General features: G+C 40.1%; 1 protein-coding gene and 1 long non-coding RNA gene across 4 annotated transcripts in view; both read left to right on the top strand.

The window, feature by feature from the left end:
* Positions 1-23474, top strand: part of LOC121538007 (complement receptor type 1) — a 137256-nt gene that overhangs the window by 54630 nt on the left and 59152 nt on the right. The gene's annotated exons all lie outside the window — the stretch shown is intronic.
* LOC121538010 lies at positions 12450-15612 on the top strand. Its single transcript, XR_005995165.1, has 4 exons — positions 12450-12556; positions 12656-12704; positions 13112-13187; positions 13533-15612. It is a non-coding gene; the product is annotated as an uncharacterized LOC121538010 (long non-coding RNA).

The following is a 23474-nucleotide window of genomic DNA, read 5'->3' as shown; positions in this document are numbered from 1 at the left end:
AGCATTGGAGTCAACATGGACCAGCATCCCTGTGGAACGCTTTCAACAGCTTGTAGAATCTATGCTGAGGGCAAAAGGGGGTGCAACTCAATGTTTTGTACACTCAGTATACTGTATATAGCCTAGCAGTGGCTTTGCTTCTGACCCCTCATGTTCTTCTCCATAGCATTACCTAACCTACAGGAAATCAGAGAGTGCCTGTTGTACAGCTGAATGACCTGAATTCACATGTTTTAGTGTTGATAGAGAGAAGATATTATGCTAACACTTTGGCACCTAACACCTTAACTCATTGTATTAGCCTAACCTTTGATCCTTTGTGGTAATACAATAACCCAGTGGTGTCTGTCTGAGGCTTTGGAAGGACCTCAACACCAAGTTACATGTCATAGTCTGTGGCTGAGGTGCAGAATCATCATTGGTTCTGTGAAGTATACTCTGCCTAATATTCTCACTACATTCCCCTAGTAAGTTGTGTCCAAAGTGATATGCTTGTCTAAACTTTCATTGACACTTGAATTATACATTCAAATTGAATCTGATTGGCATCCAGTGGTAGTTTATGGTGGCTTTTCTCCATCAGACTCTCCTTCACCTGAAACAAAGGATAGATTGTGATCTGAATATGTAACAATGTACCTGTCAAGTAGTCATGGAGAAAAACAACCCATATCAAATGCATGAAGTAATCATCACTCTGTCCTCACAAACGGCTGAACCCTATCTTGAGTTATGTGAGCTCTTGGCCTACCTCTAACACGGAAATAAACTATTGGATGTGTTGAAATGTAACGCTAGTTTGTTCACCAGTGTGCCATGCCACTAACTAGATCTGGAATGATAAACTTAATTCTCTACACCCACCATACCGATCACTTATCGCAGGTATTTTGCTGATATCGTTCATTACGAAAAGTAGTCTTTACTAGAGAAATGTGAAGTTTGAAATGACATTTTTGCTAATATGGGTGATTTGTTAATCGGACAATTGATGGCTTCAACCATCAAACTAGTAGTTTAAAGATTGATGATAATAAAAATATTTTGTAAAAAACAGTTACACATTGTTATGAACTTATTGTTCTATTGATTGTTATCACATAAATTCAGGAAATGCATCGCAATATGGATATTTCTTTCCATATCGCCGAGCACTACCACCAACACCACCTCATTCTTTCACTACATTCTTTTGATTTGTTTTATCTAACGTCAGTTTCCTGTGTGTGTGTGTTAACCCAAATATCACTTCTTTATGTAGAAGAGTACCTGGTCCCACTGTTCAAACCCCGAAGCCCAGCGGTAAGCTATGCCCCAGTTGCTATCTATTGGTGTTGTATATGATGTAAGGATGGGCATTTGAAATTATTTCAGTATTCAAATAATATCATATTTTTTCGGATATCCGGATAGTCGAAATACATGTTTTAAAGAATGTTATTTTTGTTTACGTCAATGGAGACTTGCTCGCGTGACTCGAGAGAGAACCAGGTGTGCTGCGATCTGACAGTCTATGTGGCACAGAGGGAGAGAGAGAAAGTAGCCAAACCGACTCGCGCTAGTTAGATAACTTAAGGCTGCAACAAATTTGTGTATCATGATTTCTTATATTGCCTTGACTGCATCAAATCGTTGTTATGCTAGCTAGCTACAGTAGCCAGCTAGCCACAGTAGCCAGCTAGCTAACTAAAGTAGCTATGAAAATTGAGGCTACTTTGCTGCGCTCCCTGTCAAATGTCTACAACTCCATTCATATTCGAATAACTGTGCCCATCCCTAATGTTGTTACAACCAATATTTATTACCTATTTGCTGTCTATTGATGTTGTATATGATGTTGTTACAACAGTTAGCTATCACCTAGTTGCTATCTATTGGTGTTATATATGATGTTACAACAGTTAGCTATCACTCAGTTGCTATCTATCGATGTTGTACAGTATATGATGTTCTCTTTGATGGTTCAAGCAGTATTTAGGCAATTTAGTGATGACTCGCCTTCACTGCAAATTCATGTCACCTTCCTTCCTTCTGTGTATGCTTATTTATTTACAGACAACACTGGGTTAATAGCAGGCTGTGTTGTAGGTGTACTTGGTAAGTTGCAGCAGAAGTTGTTTTTGAATGACGAGCTACATGGATAACAACTATCAATCATGGAAGATACCATAGGCTATTGCAGTCCAACATTAGTGATGTAACATTAGCATCATGCTAATAAGTGGGAAAATAGTAAAATTCACAGAACTATTCTTCTGATGAAGAGATTCATTTAATTGGCAACTTTTTTGTTTTCAAATCAAGTTATCATTCAACAATTGTGTACTTGTTGCTGTACTATTAATTAATTTTCTAACATATACTCACCAATGTGTAGGCTTTTTAATACCTTGGGAGTATTTTGTTTCTTGTGCAGAACTGACAGTTATTTGTAATTTGCTTTTGTTACTGGCATACAGACCTATAACAATACCACTTGTCATGCCAATATTATTTTTCCATTATATTCACAATAAGGAAAAGGATCAGGTATGTGTTTTTTTTTGGGGGGGAATGGATCAGCTTAATATTGCAGATAGATTGTATCTTCTATCAATGTAATTGTCTGCATCACTTCCAATCCCCCATGTTTATTTTTTTTTTTTTTATATATATACTCCCCTTTATTACTTTTCAACCCCACCATCCTTTCCCTACTTGGAGTAAATTAGTGAACAACAATGCCCAGGCCTCTACTTCCGGTCTATACTTACTATCTACACCTTATGGACAGAGTTACTTTTACAATAATTCTATTATATATAATTTTTTTTAATTTTTATTTTTTTTGCTCCTGAACTTCTTCTACTCTCAACCTCTCCAATCATTTTCATGATGTCCATCCGGTTTGCTTCTATATGCCATATCTTTCTAACTGTGCTCTATCCCAAAAGCTCCCAACATACAACCTATATACTTATTATGGACACAGTATGCTTTACATTATTAGCTATCTTTGTTATTATTTGTTGTTATTTGTTATTAGTCCCATCCTTCAACTCTATTCAATACCTCCCATCTATCTCTTAACACCATCCATATAGGATTTCTATTTGCCATATATATTTCAACCGTACTGTGATGTTTTTACAAAAAGTTCTGAACCTTTCTATTCTCATTGCTTCTACAGATTGTGAATTAAAAATAAACATTTTTGCTAAAAGTATTATTATATTATTGATTGATTGACTATGACTTTTCAGATCACCCAGTAATGCTATCTGCAAGGTTAGTTCCAGGTAAATATTGCAATCCTTTAGCCATTCCTGGACCTGTGTCCAAAAACAAGCTACAAATGGACAGAACCAAAACAAATGATCCAATTATTCCGTCTCTTCACAGCAAAATCTGCAGAGCTGGGAAGATTGTATCCCCCATATAAATAACATTCTATTGGTAGCAAGAATTTTATATAATAATTTAAATTGAAAGATTCAAATTTTTGAATCCGGTGTCGTTTTGCGTGTCAGTTCATAAACACTATGCCATGGGATCGGTAAATCAAAGATCTCTTCCCAACTATTTTGCAATCTATATGGGACGGCTGTCAATCCTTTGGTCCTTAAGTGAAACTGATATACTTTTTTATTTATCACAGTTTTCCTTAACCAATTATGTTCTTTAATGCAAGGCCGACAGACAAGTTCCTTACTTTCTCCCCCTTCCACTTTCCTCTTCCATTTTTGCGGTAAGGCTGCAATTATTTGGTTGTAATTTTGGGTAGAGCAGACATTTCCATATGTTTTTGTTAGCTGCATGTGCGTCATAACTCCACCAGTCCTACCGATGATATCATTTACGAAGATTATACCTTTTTTAAACATTCTGTCAAAAAATAAAGGTTTTTTTGTCAATTAGTATATTTGAATTTAACCACAATATTTGTTGCATTATTTGTTCTGTCGTTTCTGGAGGATTAAATTGAAATTGTAACCAACTTTCTATGGCTTGTTTTAGAAATAGTGACATTTGGGAGATTATTTCCTTTTCAAATAACTGAAAGTGAGAGGTTGTAATCTGAATAAAGGGAAAAAGGCCTTTCTTGAACATTGGGTGAGACAATCTTACTAATTTGCTTGAGAACCAGTTCGGATTTAAGTATAACTTTTGTATGACTGAAGCTTTTAGTGATAGGTCTAATGCTTTAATATTTAATAATTTCTGTCCTCCGAATTCATATTCATTATATAAATATGCTCTTAATTTTGTCTGGCTTGCCGTTCCAAATAAAATTGAATATTTTTTTCTCATATAATTTAAAAAACTGTTCGCTAGGCGTAGGCAAGACCATAAGCAAATAGGTAAACTGGGATAATACTAATGAGTTAATCAGGGTGATTTTTCCACAAATTGACAGGTATTTTCCTTTCCATGGTAGTAAGATCTTATCTATTTTTGCTAATTTTCTATTAAAATTTATTGAAGTGAGATCATTTATTTCCTTTGGGATATATATTCAGAGTATATCCACATCACCATCAGACCATTTTATTGGTAAACTACATGGTAATGTAACATTTTTATTTTTTAGTGATCCAATACGTAATATACTTCTCAGATAGAGTTCAGTGTGTCAAATCGGAGGGCCTGTTGTCTGGACCTATGGCAGTCTCTATGGGGGTGCCACAGGGTTCAATTCTTGGGCCGACACTTTTCTCCGTGTATATCAATGATGTCGCTCTTGCTGCTGGTGACTCTCAGATCCACCTCTACGCAGACGACACCATTTTGTATACATCTGGCCCTTCATTGGACACTGTGTTAACAAACCTCCAAACGAGCTTCAATGCCATACAACAATCCTTCAGTAGCCTTCAACTGCTCTTAAACACTAGTAAAACTAAATGCATGCTTTTCAATCGAACGCTGCTAGCACCCGCCCACCCGACTAGAATCACCACTCTCGTGGGTCTGACCTAGAGTATGTGGACAACTACAAATATCTAGGTGTCTGGTTAGACTGTAAACTCAACTTCCAGACTCACATAAAGAATCTCCAATCCAAAGTTAAATCTAGAATCGGCTTCCTATTTCGCAACAAAGCCTCCTTCACTCATGCTGCCAAACATGCCCTCGTAAAACTGACTATCCTACCGATCCTTGACTTCGGCGATGTCATTTATAAAATAGCCTCCAACACTCTACTCAGCAAATTGGATGTAGTCTATCACAGTGCCATCCGTTTTGTCTCCAAAGCCCCATACACTACCCACCACTGTGACCTGTACGCTCTTGTTGGCTGGTCCTCACTACATGTTCGTCGTCAAACCCACTGGCTCCAGGCCATCTATAAATCACTGCTAGGCAAATCCCCGCCTTATCTTAGGTCATTGGTCACCATAGCAGCACCCACCCGTAGTCTGCGCTCCAGCAGGTATATCTCACTGGTCATTCCCAAAGCCAACACCTCCTTTGGCCGCCATTCCTTCCAGTTCTCTGCTGCCAATGACTGGAACGAATTGCAAAAATCTCTGAAGCTGGAGACTCTTATCTCCCTCAATAACTTTAAGCATCAGTTGTCAGAGCACCTTACCGATCACTGCACCTGTACACAGCCCATCTGAAATTAGCCCACCCAACTACCTCATCCCTATATTGTTATTTAATTTGCTCTTTTGCACCCCAGTATCTCTATTTGCACATAATCTCTTGCACATCTAGCATTCCAGTGTTAATACTATTGTAATTATTCTGCACTATAGCCTATTTATTGCCTTACCTCCATAACTTGCTACATTTGCACACACTGTATATATATTTTCTGTTGTATCTCTGACTTTTTTTTTTTTTTTTTTTTTTTTTTTTTTTTTTACCCCATATGTAACTCTGTGTTGTTTTTGTTGCACTACTTTGCTTTGTCTTGGCCAGGTCGCAGTTGTAAATGAGAACCTGTTCTCAACTGGCTTACCTGGTTAAATAAAGGTGAAATAAAAAATAAAAAAAATAAAATAAAATATATAGTACATTTGTCATAATTTGGTTGTAATCCAGAGAGGTTAGAAAATGTATCTAGATCCTCTATGAGGCTGTGGAGGGATTCTAGTTGTGGATTTAAAAAAAAAACATGAATCATCAGCGTACAATGACACCTTTGTTTTTAAGCCCTGTATTTCTAATCCTCTGATATTATTATTGGATCTGATTTTAATAGCTAACATCTCGATGGCCACAATAAATAGATATGCCGATAGTGGACAACCTTGTTTCACTCCCCTTGACAGTTTAAAACTTTCTGAGAAATAGCCATTATTTACTATTTTACACCTAGGGTTACTATACATGATTTTGACCCATTTTATATGAGATTCTCCAAAATTGAAATGCTCCAGGCATTTATATATAAACCCCAGTCGAACTTTATCAAATGCCTTTTCGAAGTCTGCTATGAATAGCAGGCCTGGTTTCCCATATTTTCCATAGTGTTCTAATGTTTCCAATACTTGCCTTATATTATCTCCAATGTATCTTCCATGTAAAAAACCTGTCTGATTAGAATGAATAATATCCGACAATACCTTTTTAATTCTATGCGCTATACATTTTGCTAGGATTTTTGCATCACAACACTGAAGTGTAAGGGGCCTCCAATTTTGTAAATGGACTGGATCTTTATATTTTTCACTTGTATCCTGTTTCAGTAATAATGAGATCAGTCCTTCTTCTTGAGTGTCAGATAATCTACCATTTACATAGGAGTGGTTAAAACATGCTAATAACGGTCCTCTTAGTATATCAAAAAAGGTTTGGTATACCTCGACTGGTATGCCATCCAACCCTGGAGTTTTCCCAGACTTAAAGTCTTTAATTGCATCCAGAAGTTCCTCCTCTGTAATTTCACCTTCACATGAGTCTTTCTGTGTGGCTGTTAATTTGACATTATCAATAGAAAAAAATCTCTACAATTAGCTTCAGTTAGAGGAGATGGAGGCGACTGAAAAGAAAACATATGCTTAAAGTACTTTGTTTCTTCCTTCAAAATGTCATTTGGTGAATTATGGGTGACTCCGTCAATTGTAACCAGTTTCATTAAGTTCTTTTTGGTAGCATTCCTATGTTGAAGATTAAAAAATAATTTTGTGCATTTTTCCCCATATTCCATCCAGTTTGCTTTATTTTTATAATATATTACACTTGATCTTTCTTGAATAAGTTTCTCCATTTCTTTTTGTTTTTCCTCTAATTTATTCTGAGCCTCTATTTTAGTTTTTATTGCCATCTATCTGTTCTGTTAGACTTTCTATTTCCTTTCTTAGTATAAACTCTTTTGACCTAAATTGCTTTTGTTTTCGAGATGAGTACTGAATTGCATGGCCTCTAAAGGCACATTTAAAGGTGTCCCATACAATAAGGGGATTCGCTGTACCTATGTTATGTTGGAAAAAGTCAGTTATAAATTCCTTTGTTCTAATTATAAATAAATTATCATCCAATAGGCTTTGATTAAATTTCCAATATCCCCGCCCACGTGGAAATTCAGTAAGAGTAATGTATATGCCTATTATATGATGGTCTGACCGCATTCTGTCCCCTATCAACACTATTTTTTTTACTTTTGGTGCCAACGAGAATGAGATAAGAAAGAAGTCAAGACGACTAGCTTGATTCAGTCTCCGCCATGTACAGTGGGGAAAAAAAGTATTTAGTCAGCCACCAATTGTGCAAGTTCTCCCACTTAAAAAGATGAGAGAGGCCTGTAATTTTCATCATAGGTACACGTCAACTATGACAGACAAATTGAGAAAAGAAAATCCAGAAAATCACATTGTAGGATTTTTAATGAATTTATTTGCAAATTATGGTGGAAAATAAGTATTTGGTCACCTACAAACAAACAAGATTTCTGGCTCTCACAGACCTGTAACTTCTTCTTTAAGAGGCTCCTCTGTCCTCCACTCGTTACCTGTATTAATGGCACCTGTTTGAACTTGTTATCAGTATAAAAGACACCTGTCCACAACCTCAAACAGTCACACTCCAAACTCCACTATGGCCAAAACCAAAGAGCTGTCAAAGGACACCAGAAACAAAAGTGTAGACCTGCACCAGGCTGGGAAGACTGAATCTGCAATAGGTAAGCAGCTTGGTTTGAAGAAATCAACTGTGGGAGCAATTATTAGGAAATGGAAGACATACAAGACCACTGATAATCTCCCTCGATCTGGGGCTCCACGCAAGATTTCACCCCGTGGGGTCAAAATGATCACAAGAACGGTGAGCAAAAATCCCAGAACCACACGGGGGGACCTAGTGAATGACCTGCAGAGAGCTGGGACCAAAGTAACAAAGCCTACCATCAGTAACACACTACGCCGCCGGGGACTCTAATCCTGCAGTGCTAGACGTGTCCCCCTGCTTAAGCCAGTACATGTCCAGGCCCGTCTGAAGTTTGCTAGAGTGCATCCAGAAGAGGATTGGGAGAATGTCATATGGTCAGATGAAACCAAAATATAACTTTTTGGTAAAAACTCAACTCGTTGTGTTTGGAGGACAAAGAATGCTGAGTTGCATCCAAAGAACACCATACCTACTGTGAAGCATGGGAGTGAAAACATCATACTTTGGGGCTGTTTTTCTGCAAAGGGACCAGGACGACTGATCCGTGTAAAGGAAAGAATGAATGGGGCCATGTATCGTGAGATTTTGAGTGAAAACCTCCTTCCATCAGCAAGGGCATTGAAGATGAAACGTGGCTGGGTCTTTCAGCATGACAATGATCCCAAACACACCGCCCGGGCAACGAAGGAGTGGCTTCGTAAGAAGCATTTCAAGGTCCTGGAGTCTCCAGATCTCAACCCCATAGAAAATATTTGGAGGGAGTTGAAAGTCCGTGTTGCCCAGCGACAGCCCCAAAACATCACTGCTCTAGAGGAGATCTGCATGGAGGAATGGGCCAAAATACCAGCAACAGTGTGTGAAAACCTTGTGAAGACTTACAGAAAACGTTTGACCTGTGTCATTGCCAACAAAGGGTATATAACAAAGTATTGAGAAACTTTTGTTATTGACCAAATACTTATTTTCCACCATAATTTGCAAATAAATTCATTAAAAATCCTACAATGTGATTTTCTGGATTTTTTTTCCTCATTTTGTCTGTCATAGTTGACGTGTACCTATGATGAAAATTACAGGCCTCTCTCATCTTTTTAAGTGGGAGAACTTGCACAATTGGTGGCTGACTAAATACTTTTTTTCCCCACTGTATATCTCACTAGATCAGTATATTTAAGCCTCCATATATCTACTAGTTCTAATGTATCCATGACATTCACAATTTCCTTAAGAGCATGTGGGTGATTGTTTGTGGTGTGATTTCCTTTACGGTCCATTGAGCTATTTAAAACAGTATTATAATCCCCCACCATAATAATATTGTCTTGAGTTGCTTGCAGGCTTGATAATTTATTATATATATTGTCAAAGAATTGTGGATCATCATTATTTGGTCCGTAAAGGTTAATGAGCCATATCTGTTTATGGTCCAATAACATATTTAAAATAATCCATCTACCTTGTGTATCTATTTGTACAATTTGCACATTCGGATTGAAATTACTATTAATTAATATCATCACCCCTTTTGAATTTCTTTGCCCATGGGAGAAGTATATTTCCCCCCCCCCATTCTTTTTTCCACGCTACTTCATCTCGAATTGTTGAATGAGTTTCCTGTATACAATAGATATTATATTCCTTCTCTTTGAGCCATGTAAATATTGTTCTTCTTTTGTTATTATCAGCTAAGCCATTACAATTATAACTGGCTATACTTATTTCACCATACACCATAATGAGATACAAGTTTCAAGTCTATTTATCATTATATATGTTTGTAAATTTACCAATAAAAAATTGCGTAATGATTGAGTGTCCATATAGCTGTACCGTGATATTTGCATTGCTACGGAGTAACCCTTCAATTGTTCTCCACTAATTCCCCCGCTAAAGCCCCTCCCCATCCCAAGTTGAGCCGTCATCCCAGTGATCAGCATCCCACCCACGTCCCTCCGTATCCCTAAGGCCCCGAGAGGCCAGGACCCATCCATCGAAAACAGCACATAGTGCCACCCACAAAACAGAAGCAGATTAACCGCCAAAAGCATTTCCAATGCTTTCACCTCTATATATATATATATCTATATAACAATTTTTTTTTTAATTATGCATATCCTATTTTCCATCATTATCAATTAATATGCGTAATAATGTCGGCAGTTCACGCGTAGGATTCTAACATATAACCCGGATTGCCATTGTATTACATTTAATTCATTGACAAGCAATTATTATCCCAGCAAGTAATTCCCGCGGTCCATCCCATACCCTCCCCCCCAACATCCCCACCCCCCCACAACAGATGCCAGACAAGCACATACTCACATACTCCAACACACTCAACCCCCCCCCTCCACAGTCCACCATAAAAACAGATACTCAACAGCTGTTATATCCCAGAGCCCAACTCGAGAAATAACTTGATTTACGAGTGCACATACAGTTAAAGCTGACTGAGAAAGCATGCAGATTGAGTAGAAATTGATAACAATGTGAGATTTGATTAATCTACTTAATCTATGTCAAGTCCTAGGTGATGGAGATCAGATCACCCTCTTCACCTGAGACACAAACACTCTGATCCCCTGTTGTAACCATTTTCCCAAGCATCTCCATGCGGTCAGACCTTTGATTATTTTGTGCCACCTGGGCTACAATGATAAACCCCCTCTCTGATTGTCCGAGTGTGACCCCCCTCCCCATGGGTTACTGCAGCCAGTGTTGCCAGCACTGCCACTACCGGGGTGGGCGTACCCCACCGGAATCCCCACCGGCTAGGTAAAAGGTCGTCAAGGTTCTCATTAGCAGCTTTGAGAATTTCCTTGTATATTATGCTCTCCCATCAGGGGGCTCTGGCTTTGTAGGACCAACCCTGCCAGGCAGGCTCAGAATCTTGAGGGGGCGGTGCTGCTCAAGTAGGTCTCTGACCGTATTTATTTCTCTGTTTAGGCTGCATATTCACAGCAGGTCCATAAAAGAGATGGGAACTTCTCTTTGGTGTATGGGTCGCTCAGGTGTGTGTCCAGGTTATAGGGTTAGGGATCTTTCCATCATGATAGGACAATGAAAAATTAGATTAGATGTATACTATATTTAAAAATGTATATCCCTCATCTACACAAAATTGAAAGCTCTCTCTCTGTACCCCTGCTCATAGACCCCCGGTCGGCTCTGGGATATGCAACCATTTCCCCTCTCACTCACTTAACGCCGCACCTTTTCAAACACAAAAATGCACACCACATGGTTGACTGGGGAAGAAATGGGCAGAGCGTGCAAACGCACCCGCATCCACATCTGCCGCAAAGGGGAAAGGACGCCAGAGAGAACACAGGACCAACCACAACAACCATCCGCCAAAACAACAACCTCCCGCCAAAAAAGCCATGTTCTAATTATTTGTATTTAAATATGTATTATTCTGCTTGTTATATCGTTTTATCCTTTTATAAAATACTATACTTACTATAAATGTTATTTAATATTACAATCCCTATCATTGCTAGTATCAGGTGCTCCAATATTTGACTCCTCTATTACAACTTTTAGAATAGCCATGGAGTAGTCTTTGCGCCTTTCTACAATCTCCCTCGGGAACTGATCATTCATGCCTATTTTCGTGCCAGCAAGTCTTTTTCCCAGGCTTTTCACCATAGCTTTATCCTTAAAAAAAGCAAATTTGGCAACGATTGGGCGCTCATATTTCTGTCCTCTTTTTCCGAAACGATGTACACGTTCGAGTTGGATTTTATCGACAGCCTCGAGTGGGATTTGTAGCGCTGTATGCAGGAAGTCCTTCATAACATTCTCTGTTATTTCTCCCTCCTTTTCCTGAATACCCGTAAGTACTAGATTTTCCCTCATCGATCTAGTTTGGATGTCTAGTAAGGCTTCTCTCAGAAGATTGTTCTCCTTTTTTAGTTCCCTAACGTTCGTTTCCATTTTAGAGACTGTCACTTTTAATTCTTTGGTTTCTTTCTCCATTACCAAAGCTTTTTCGTCACTCATTTGAAGACTCGCTTTCAACTCTTTTACGTCTTTACTGACCAATTCTAGTATGCCCAATTTGTCATTTATCGACTTCAACAGGTCGCTTTCCACACTTACCATACCCAGTGGTGAAAAGCATATATCATCTGTATCAGTAGATGAGTCGCGTTTCCTTTTGGGGATCGGCTCTCCACGCTTATCTTCAGTCATGTTTGGGTGTTGCGTGTTGATGTAATATTTGTCGATATATTTCTCTAGCCTTATGATCTGTTTTGTGTTATTATCCAGATTGAATTATATTAACTGCGAATATATGAAATGCTAATATTTAGTCTAACTTACTGATTTTGAATATTATGTTTTTATCTTGAGGTGTTTCGTACCGATTTCTATTCAATACGCCATCTTGTCTACGCGTGCCCCGCCTACTCTAGAGCTCTAGCCTGACTGATCATCTATGGAAGAGGATCAGGTATGTTTGGGTTTTAAAATGTATGCCAAGTAAAAATGAACTACTTCAGATGTTAAACAGAATAATACCTTATGGATTCATACGTCTTTTTCTTTCTAGTCGTACTTCTTTGTCTTGCAGTATTTGTATTCTACAAAGTTAAACGAAGGTAAGAAGTTCTCATTTCATTAACTAACATCCAACCAATGCTTGCTTCCAGTCATGGCTCCTCCCTCTTTTCTTCTTAGCTCACTAAAATGTTTGGAGCTCAGTTTCATGTGTTCTTACACTCGCATCGTTGCCACCGATGCCGGTTTCTACCAATGCTGCATGATTTACGTTTGTAAAGCTTTCTGGTGTTTGATATCAATACACACGCAGACCAGCCACAGTAGTGGAGCAAAGTGAAGGCAATGGCCATGTCAGAAATGGATTGGTCTTTTAGCATTGAGCTGGTTGGTGTGTCTGTCATTGAAGAGGTTTAGATGGGTAGTCACTTAGGTGGTGCGCAATGGTGGCGGTTTTCTAAGGGTGAGAAATAGTCATGATGACCAGTGCTCGACTTCTGGGTTACAGCTCCTGAAGTGGCTACTCAGGAAATGTGGCCACTAAGAACTCTGAAGACAATGAGTTGTAGCATCCTTCGGCCATGGTAAGAAGATGGGCTTCTCAGCACACCATTTTTATTTAATTTGAGATAAGAAAAGATGGTTGGTATGTGATCGAGAATGAATTGGCAGTGAAATGCAAAATGTTTTGTTTTTTTGAAGGGTGAGCATGAACCTTGAACTGAACCATAATGATCTCCATCTTGGCTTCAAGCTGACATGTTGTGGCAGCTATTCAGTCATATGTGTCAAAGTCCAACAAATTTACCCAGTTTGTGTTCCACAGGTCCACGTTGGTTTTTGTTTAGCTGGGCAGATAGCTATTATCAGTATATAAAGAAATGTATTTTGGGGAGATGTTTAACTGTATTTTATTTCTATTTTTGTAGTGCCAAGTAGCCTACTTTACCTTAGTCGTCTCCTGCTAATTGAGAAAGGAGTGACGGAGAACGGGCTGCTATGACGGTGCCCCCGAATCAACTACCCTTCCGCTTAACAATACAGCAGCCCCTCCCAGACACCGGGAATGGTTCATATCCTTTCAAAGGAAGCTCTATTACGTGATGATATGGAACCTCACAATGAAGAATGTATTGGTTCACTCCCATTTGGAAGCTTGTGCATAAAGAGTGGCCTACCTTCATTACTTAATCTAAGCCTGCTTTATCTCATTGCTTACATTCTGATGTTAAAATTCCCCCATATGTATGGCAGCTGCTCTTCAGGGCAACCATGCATCACAAAGCCAGTTTTACCCCCTCTGAAATAAAGACATTTTAAGGAAATCTTATCCTTTGAGATATAAAAAAAAAACCACTCACAATATATCATGCAGTTTGATATGTCATACCACCAAAGGTCAACAATGGTTTCATAGACCAGGTTGCAGATGTGTTGAACGTAACCTCGAGTTCATGAACAAAATCTGGTTCAAAGAGAATCAATGGGCTTTCACTAAGTTTAGCTCTAGTCATTGGCCTTGGACAAGTCTTAATTGTATAAATATCAGGTAAATCTAAAAAGGTTGGTTTTATAAGGAGACCATGGAATTGATGCAGTATACTTATTTTGTAAAGTGTGCTAGTTCTTTGAGGGATCAAGGACTCTGGCTCATGATCCAGCTTCTGAATATTTATTTGCACTTAAAGCCTATTTGTATTGTCTTGGAGTTCTACTGTAGATAAGCCAATGAAAGATTTATTTAAAAAAAGATGTAAATACATTTTGTTTTAATGAGAAGTTAAAAAGGAAAAATACATGCCTGTAATGTTCCAATGTCTATTTTCAGAGATGAATCATGTTTCCGTGACACATTTTCACTCTAAACTGTTCTGGATTTGGGTGTAACTGGCTCACATTGAATGTGTAAGATTAATTCTGCCGACTGATTTAAGCAGATTGCGCAAATGTATTGGAGATCTGTTTTTCAACCACTTGTAATATAACATCCACCATACCTAACAGTTGAATTACTGCCTTGAGTAAATTTACAAAGTGACGTTCACAACAGTGCAAGACTATCTGGGTCGTGGTGTTCTATAGGCAGGACACCTGCATCTCTCAGTAATATCAGGCTCAACTTAATGTGTTTTGAATGTTCAAAGTGCTCTGGATTCTTCACTATGCCTTAGCAATGGAAAAGACCAAACATTCTGCAGTTGTACCCTTTATTTAATTTGTATTATCTTGACAGACATTTTCCACTGCCCTTTTTATTCATTTGCTTGGTTGTCTCTTACAGGCTGTCCTGTTTTTTCTTTGTTAATGAAAATAACAGATGTAATATGTTGTGTGAGATCTAATAGCACTTGTGTGCATAAACCTAGTGGTTGCTTCATATGAAACCAGGTTCTTATTTATTATGCTAAGAAGTTTAGAAAGTTGCAAATAAAAGTGTAATGAAGAATATTTTTAGAGTTGGATGTCTATTGTATAGCCTACAGTAAATTTGAATTAGCTTTATTCTGGTCAATGTACCCTACTAAGCAGAGCGGTGTTCAACATAACCAAACAAGACAGCCACATTTTTAATGCTTTTTACTTGCTATGTTTTCAAAATGGAATGCAAATCATGTTCCAGAATGTCATCTTTCATTTGATCTCTGAAACCATTATTTCCAACAGAGGAGCACATTGAATTAACAAAATGAAGTATTCATGTGTTTTGAAGTATACTGTAGTGGCTCTATTCAATCTGTATCGCTGAAGCGTTACATATTGCGCAATATAAATGTAAAGGTAATTTCCGATTGGTCAACATGCAGCGTTTACTGTTAATGCAGTCTCTGCTAAAGCTGGAACAATGTCTGTACTTGTGTCTTTGGTTTCAGTGTGTCTGTAACCTGTTAAATTCAGTGTGGAACCACTTTAAACTGGTATGTTGTGGTCAGCCAGTTATGAAACATTTTTTGCACTTGTTTGATTAACTTAATGTACCAATCAATTAAACAGCAATCATTTTAACATGAACCTGCGTCCTGTCTTTGGCCATGCATTACTCTTGTTACTGTTACATTATGCTGTGTTTGGGTCATGGCAGTCCTTGGTTCTTGACCTAATATTTACACATCTCAGATTGGTCTGTGTTATCTTGCTAAAACTATGAAAATGCTCTGGTTGTGAATATTTTTTTTCGCTGAAGGAAACAGTCACACACTGAAGATCCTCCTCTAGTCTTCGGCCGGGTACAGGTCCTTCACTGACTGCACCTGGTTGGGCACGGCTGGCTTCCTCCACTCGCATTCCACATCCGTATGGCTGATATTGTGAACTGCCAAAATAGGCTGCATGGCTACACTTATGAGCTCCACGGAGGCATTCGCATGTGGTAGAGAGAATCCCCTGGTCACCTATAGACCTGCCAAGATGGATGTTAACTGCCACATGCCTTTAAATGCATGACTGAACACCTTGAAATGCATTTGTGTAAGAAATGTGCTATATAAATAATGTTTTATTTGATTGACATTACAGCTGTAGAATATTTAATAAACTGTCATTTTCACAAGTGCAGTTTTTGGGATTAAGTTGGGATTTTATCACTTATCATATAATATAGTGGGAAGGGTCCTATAAATCAAGACTGTTAGAATGCATGTACAGTGGGGAGAACAAGTATTTGATACACTGCCGATTTTGCAGGTTTTCCTACTTACAAAGCATGTAGAGGTCTGTAATTTTTATCATAGGTACACTTCAACTGTGAGAGACGGAATCTAAAACAAAAATCCTGAAAATCACATTGTATGATTTTTAAGTAATTAATTTGCATTTTATTGCATGACATAAGTATTTGATACATCATAAAAGCAGAACTTAATATTTGGTACAGAAACCTTTGTTTGCAATTACAGAGATCATACGTTTCCTGTAGGTCTTGACCAGGTTTGCACACACTGCAGCAGGGATTTTGGCCCACTCCTCCATACAGACCTTCTCCAGATCCTTCAGGTTTCGGGGCTGTCGCTGGGCAATACGGACTTTCAGCTCCCTCCGACGATTTTCTATTGGGTTCAGGTCTGGAGACTGGCTAGGCCACTCCAGGACCTTGAGATGCTTCTTACGGAGCCATTCCTTAGTTGCCCTGGCTGTGTGTTTTGGGTTGTTGTCATGCTGGAAGACGCAGCCACGACCCATCTTCAATGCTCTTTCTGAGGGAAGGAGGATGTTGGCCAAGATCTCGCGATACATGGCCCCATCCATCCTCCCCTCAATATGGTGCAGTCGTCCTTTCCCCTTTGCAGAAAAGCATCCCCAAAGAATGATGTTTCCACATCCATGCTTCACGGTTGGGATGGTGTTCTTGGGGTTGTACTCATCCTTCTTCTTCCTCCAAGCACGGCGAGTGGAGTTTAGACCAAAAAGCTCTATTTTTGTCTCATCAGACCACATGACCTCCCATTCCTCCTCTGGATCATCCAGATGGTCATTGGCAAACTTCAGACGGGCCTGGACATGTGCTGGCTTGAGCAGGGGGACCTTGCGTGCGCTGCAGGATTTTAATCCCAGACGGCGTAATGTGTTACTAATGGTTTTCTTTGAGACTGTGGTCCCAGCTCTCTTCGGGTCATTGACCAGGTCCTGCCGTGTAGTTCTGGGCTGATCCCTCACCTTCCTCATGATCATTGATGCCCCACGAGGTGAGATCTTGCATGGAGCCCCAGTCCGAGGGTGATTGACCGTCATCTTGAACTTCTTCCATTTTCTAATAATTGCGCCAACAGTTGTTGCCTTCTCACCAAGCTGCTTGCCTATTGTCCTGTAGCCCATCCCAGCCTTGTGCAGGTCTACAATTTTATCCCTGATGTCCTTACACAGCTCTCTGGTCTTGGCCATTGTGGAGAGGTTGGAGTCTGTTTGATTGAGTGTGTGGACAGGTGTCTTTTATACAGGTAACGAGTTCAAACAGGTGCAGTTAATACAGGTAATGAGTGGAGAACAGGAGGGCTTCTTAAAGAAAAACTAACAGGTCTGTGAGAGCCGGAATTCTTACTGGTTGGTAGGTGATCAAATACTTATGTCATGCAATAAAATGCAAATTATTACTTAAAAATCATACAATGTGATTTTCTGGATTTTTGTTTTAGATTCCGTCTCTCACAGTTGAAGTGTACCTATGATAATAATTACAGACCTCTACATGCTTTGTAAGTAGGAAAACCTGCAAAATCGGCAGCGTATCAAATACTTGTTCTCCCCACTGTACCACTGAATAAATACATATTGTGCCTTTGAAGATTTGTCTCTGGTCATGAAACTACAATACAGGCTAAACAGTCAATTCTGAATGTCAATAGATTTGGATTCATTGTCATCAATGACAACATTCTAGAACTGAGTTATCACTCATCTAAGTTGGTATCTGGGGTAATCTGGCTAATGATTATGTAATTGATTAAGTGTCCCTTTCCTTGTAGAATGTTGACAGCTGTATAGAACACATTGTATTGCTAAGATGCTCAAACGTAACTTAATAGCTACACTCACCGACACAGGATAAACTTTATCCCTCATGCTGAATCAAACTGGTAAATTGCCCTTCACTATAGCTGCACTTCTCCACATGGCCAGACTTATAGTGGTCTTCGCCCCTTTTAATGCTCCTATGCTCATCCTTGAAAAATGCCATAAGGTCTGAAATAGACAGCGAAGTCAACTTACTGTACAAACAATTATCTAGGCTAAGTAAAACAGAATGGTTTTTTGATCTATTGCTCTACTAACTAGCTAGCTAAAGTGTAGTCTGGCTAGCTAAGACAGAGAAAGGGGACGGAAAAGTTCAACACTTTATTCATTACATTTCAATACAGTACATGGATTCATCATGGACTGGGCACAAGTCTCTAATTGCGCTGGTGAACGGTAGCTGGCAGTGTCGGCTAGAGATGATGTGCAGGAGTTTCCTGCAGGAATTTGTAGTCTTGCTGAGGTCTTCTCTGTTGCTAATTACCATTTCGATCTGGGCTTCCTGGTCTGGTAGAAATTCAACCATTTGCAACATTTAGCTCATGCTTCACATCTGGTGGTCTTGTAGAGTGTCAACCATTTTAAGCCGTGGGCTTCCTGGTCTGGTAGAAATTCAACTATTTGCAATGTTTAGCTCACACTTCACGTCTGCTGGTCTGAGGTGAATTTCGTCACAAGGCTTTTTATGCACTCGGGGTAAAAGGGGCGTTCCATCATGTTTGTGCTCATCTGGGTGTGGCCACTGACTGGGGAACAAATCAATATGGATGTCACGATCGTCGTATTGAATAGACCAAGGCGCAGCGTGATGAACGAACATGGTTAACTTTATTATCTTTAGTGATAATAGAAACAACAATCAACAAAACAACAAACGACTCGTAACGTCCTCGGTAACAATGACCAAACCAACTGGAACAAGAACCCACAAACACAAAGGGAAAACAGACAGTTTAAATATGGCTCCCAATCAGAGACAACCAACGACAGCTGACACTCGTTGCCTCTGATTGGGAGTCACTCTAGCCAACATAGAAATACACACAACAGAATGAACACACCCTGGCTCAACATATAGAGTCCCAGAGCCAGGGTGTGACAATGGAAAACAATCATCTCATCTAGAATGCTAAAATCACATTGTTATCTTCACAAAAGTATTATTATACTTAATCATTTGTTCTATTCAACAATTAGATGCAAACCTCATCACTGGGAAGTGTACCCCCCCAGAGATACAGTTATGTTGTTCCACCGTCTTTATTGACATCACAACATAGTATCGAATTTGACATGATTGTTCTTTAAGTCCCTACCAACCATTTCCCACATTCTTTTAAGTAGGAATATTGTTTCATTATCCACTTTTGGATGTTGGAGTCTTGGCGGGAAGAATTCCTTTGTTAACAAAGGGGTCCTTTCTCCCAATACTTCATGGCAAGGAAGAGAAAGTCTGCACGGTATTTACGACCAGTAATAAAATTGGCCCCCAGGAAAGGGGGTGTTCAAACCTTTGCCTAGCCGGCATGTTTATCCTCAACCCATGAGGGCAAGTCATGACAGTCCCCCTCTGGTGGTTCAATCTTGGTATTATTATGCAAGTTGCAACTCACCATAAAAATGACCACGGGATGTCCTGGTTGTGGATTATCGTTGCGGTCCCCCTCTGGTGGTTTACCTTGGGAGGATCTCTGCAAGCTGCAGGCCACCCCAAGAATGGCCAGGGGATGTCCTGGTTGGGGATCGCTGTTGCGGTCCCCCTCTGGTGGTTTACCCTGGTAGGCTTTCTTCCAACGGAGCAGGTATGAAGGACTCTATTTCATAGCTATGTTATCCCCGGAGGAGCTAACCTCACGACGGAAGTTCTCTATAAGCACTGAACCAGTCGTACGCGGTGTGATCATGGTTCATGACTTTTAATAACTTTCCTCCTGAATGGAGGGTTCTATTTATTAGAGGCATGTCTGTTAACCATCAGAAGAGTGTTTTGGGAGATTCCCTTCCACGTGTTGCAATCTGAGTGACTACTAACTCCTCTGTCGCTGTTGTCAAGGGCCATTTGACTTGTTAGGTCTCTAACCTTCTTACTGATTGTGGCTGGACTGACTGTTGCTGGCATTGGAACTGGTACTCAAGGGGACAAGCTATCCTCCTGATTTATTCTGAAATGTTATCCTACCGGAATACATGATTAGAGCATTTTCCTAGTTGCATTGTAGTTGAAACTACACATGGCAAGGAATGATTATTGTTGCCATTTGTTTTGTAGGTGGAAAGTCCACTGGACTTCTTTTACGACCAGTGTGATAGACCTCAGTGATGTCTCAGATGTGTTCTAAGGTTATCCCCGTCGAGGGGCTTGTGCGCTCCTCTCTGTTCTCATGGGGAAGTTTACAACTAGATTTCTTTCCTGCTCTGGCGGTCTCGTACACTGTTGCACGTAGGTTTGGGCTAGTATTCCCCCCCCTCCCTTTGTGTCTTGGGACCCCCCCACCAGCGGTGGGTGTTGGTGTCCGTGGCACAAACGAAAAGGTCGGACCCTTTGTACGAGTTGTCAGCAGCCGCGTGGTTAGTAGATTGGCTGTAACCATTCAACCAAATCTCCTGGTGTTTGTTCTTGAAAACGCTCAGTGGCTGTCGTGGCCTGTCAGTCACCACAGCGTCCGTGTGTGGCGACCGTTTCAGTACCTGCGAACTGAGACGAGGATATCTTTCTGCGATATGGCACAGTATTTCACCAGTGGGACTCATCGGATCAGTTGCGGGACCGACGCTGTTAGTTCCATTGTAAGGGGTTTCAGTCCCCCTCAAAGCAGAAAATGTATCATCGGAAGCAGAGTACACTGCATGTCGTTGCTTTTATTCCTGAGACGGCCGCAGTGCTAGCGGAAGTGTCCGTAGGACAAGAAAAGTGAATCTCAGCTACAGTATCGCATGACTCCAAGGAGGAGGGACGTGGCTCATGCACAGAGACTGCTGGCTTGAAATCATGAAAGGACTGGTCAATCAGGTTTGCTGATTGAATGTGACGAGATATTGTAATATCTCCTTGGGTCAGATGCTTCACAGAGAAGTGTCGAGACATATTTTTCGAAAGGGTTTCTTTTGATAGATGCTCTTTGTGGATGACTGTGTCGCAGTCAGCGGTAGGAGACGACAGTATGGTCAGTGGAGACGGTATGGTTGCCTGTGACCATACTTGGTTGGTCTTCCAATCCATCAGAGGGATCCATAAAGTCTACTCCAAGTAGCAGGGGTTCACTTTCGAGGCTGGTAACATACACAGGGTGAACAAGCGATACGTCTTGGAAGTCTTATTTCAGCATGAGTCGCATTGTGAGAGGCAAGGTAGTCTGGGTGAAACCTCGAAGTGAAGTATTGCATCGTTCCGTTTTCAACAAACATTTAGCTGGGTTCAAAGCCCTTTTGAGATAATTGAACAACGTTTGAGAGATTAGCGATATTGTCCAGCCCGAATCAATTAGCGCATGACAGGTTAAGCAGTCCTCTAGGACTGTTTCCAGGTATGGGCTGTTTGAGTTGCGTTTTGTGGTCATATTCCCCACAAAGTGTAGTGGTCATTCGTAACGATGTGATGTGTCATTTCTGTTTATGGTGGAAACAGATGGACTTATCGGGTTTCGAGTGGAATTGGCTCTTGTGATGTGTTTGACCTTTTCTTTGCAACATTTGTATCAGAGACTATAGACAAAGCTTGTGGGCTTGTGTCTTGATCGAGCGGGCCCTGGATAGGGTCTGGAGTGAGAGCGGGAGTAATTTGACTGTTAACGTCCTTGCTAAGGGTGTTCATTCTGGCAGACCTGTTGTCTGGCAATTCCACGTCTAGTCATAGTGACTTGTCTTTTTCCTGTTTATCAAATTCTTTCCTGTTCTTTATTTCTCTTAGCAGAGCTTTTAGCGAGTATTCGTGGTAGAAACAGTTGTTGTACTTCATCTCTTGACGCTTCAATACCTGATAATGCACCCTCTAACTGGAGTGAGTGCTCCTGTTCAAACTCCAAAATTGAGATGTCAGGGCTCTTAGCGCTGCACACTTTTGATGCCTCAAAACCTGTGCTCGCAAGCTCTCTGAGTTCTGTTAGAAATTGCGTAATTCAAATCTGGTATTGGAATAAGAATCAAGAGATCTTCAATCCAAGCTTAATTTATTATATGCAAAATGTATGTATGATAAGTATGAAGGTTCGTATATACGGGTCCGCTGAGATACCACGCAGGGCACTCTGAGAACTGATCCATTGTTCTAAGTTCTTCTTCAAATACTCTGACAGAAAGCCTCCACTTCTTCTGTTGGCCAACCAGAGCAAAGGACTGAGTGTGGTTCAGCCAATCCGTTGGCGCAGGGGTTGGTCCCAACTCCTCGGCACTCCATTTGTTGCCAGGCATAGTTGCTATGATAATAACCTGCGGAGTCAGCACCCAAAAGACACCATTCCACTGTACTCCATGTTCAAGGACAGTTTCACAGACTACAAAGAGAGAGTGTTCGTATCTGTAAGAAATACAAGTCTTATCTGTCCTACCCCTAACGTTCCTTACATGAATAACAACAGCCTGTTATGTGAAACAATTTATATCAGTATAGTTCATTAATGCATTCCTTCCAAGCTATTCATCACATACAGATCCAATTATGAGAAAAATAGAACCCAACAATTCCCCCTTTTGACGCCCTCTAGGGTGTCACTCATTAAAATACAATACAAACAAAAATAAACACTTTTATTAATAGACAATTTGATAATAAAAGGCCTTCAGTCCTTCCATCTACACCCAACTTGCAAACGGTTGGCTACAAGTCACCCAGGCACTTCAAACCTTCACATAAGGAAAGACAAACATACCCAATGGTTAACTTGATTAATAAAGCATAAAACACAGGATTAATAGAACACAAAACATAAGATTATTAAAACATAAAACACCAACAGGGAAGTACATTTTGGCCCCCTTTAGACACCCTCTAGAGTGTCACTCCACCAAGCCTGGTAGGTCATATCCTTCATTCCTTAGGTCGGAGTCCGGGATTGGGCCGTATCTCACCATCTGTTTGGAAACCACCTTCTCCATCTCCTTTTCTCACCAACCCACAGACACAGGAAATAAGACAACATCCACAAAGAACAAGTATACCCATAGAAGCTATAACTTCACCCAGAATAGTTACAACAATAGTTTTCCATTTACCAAATATGTTATCAAACCAACCGTTTATGGAGCTATCAATACCAGAGTCCTCAGCCAGTTCGTTCGCCAGCGTGGTGATGGTCACTCAAGCGCTTTGGTCACGGGCCCGTCCGGTGCTGTATTGTTGGGGATGAAAGTACAGCACATATATCCAAACA

Source organism: Coregonus clupeaformis, chromosome 24 (assembly GCF_020615455.1).
Source record: "Coregonus clupeaformis isolate EN_2021a chromosome 24, ASM2061545v1, whole genome shotgun sequence".
NCBI lineage: Eukaryota > Metazoa > Chordata > Actinopteri > Salmoniformes > Salmonidae > Coregonus > Coregonus clupeaformis.
Note: the sequence above shows the minus strand (reverse complement) of the source record. Positions and strands in the feature narration are given on the sequence as shown.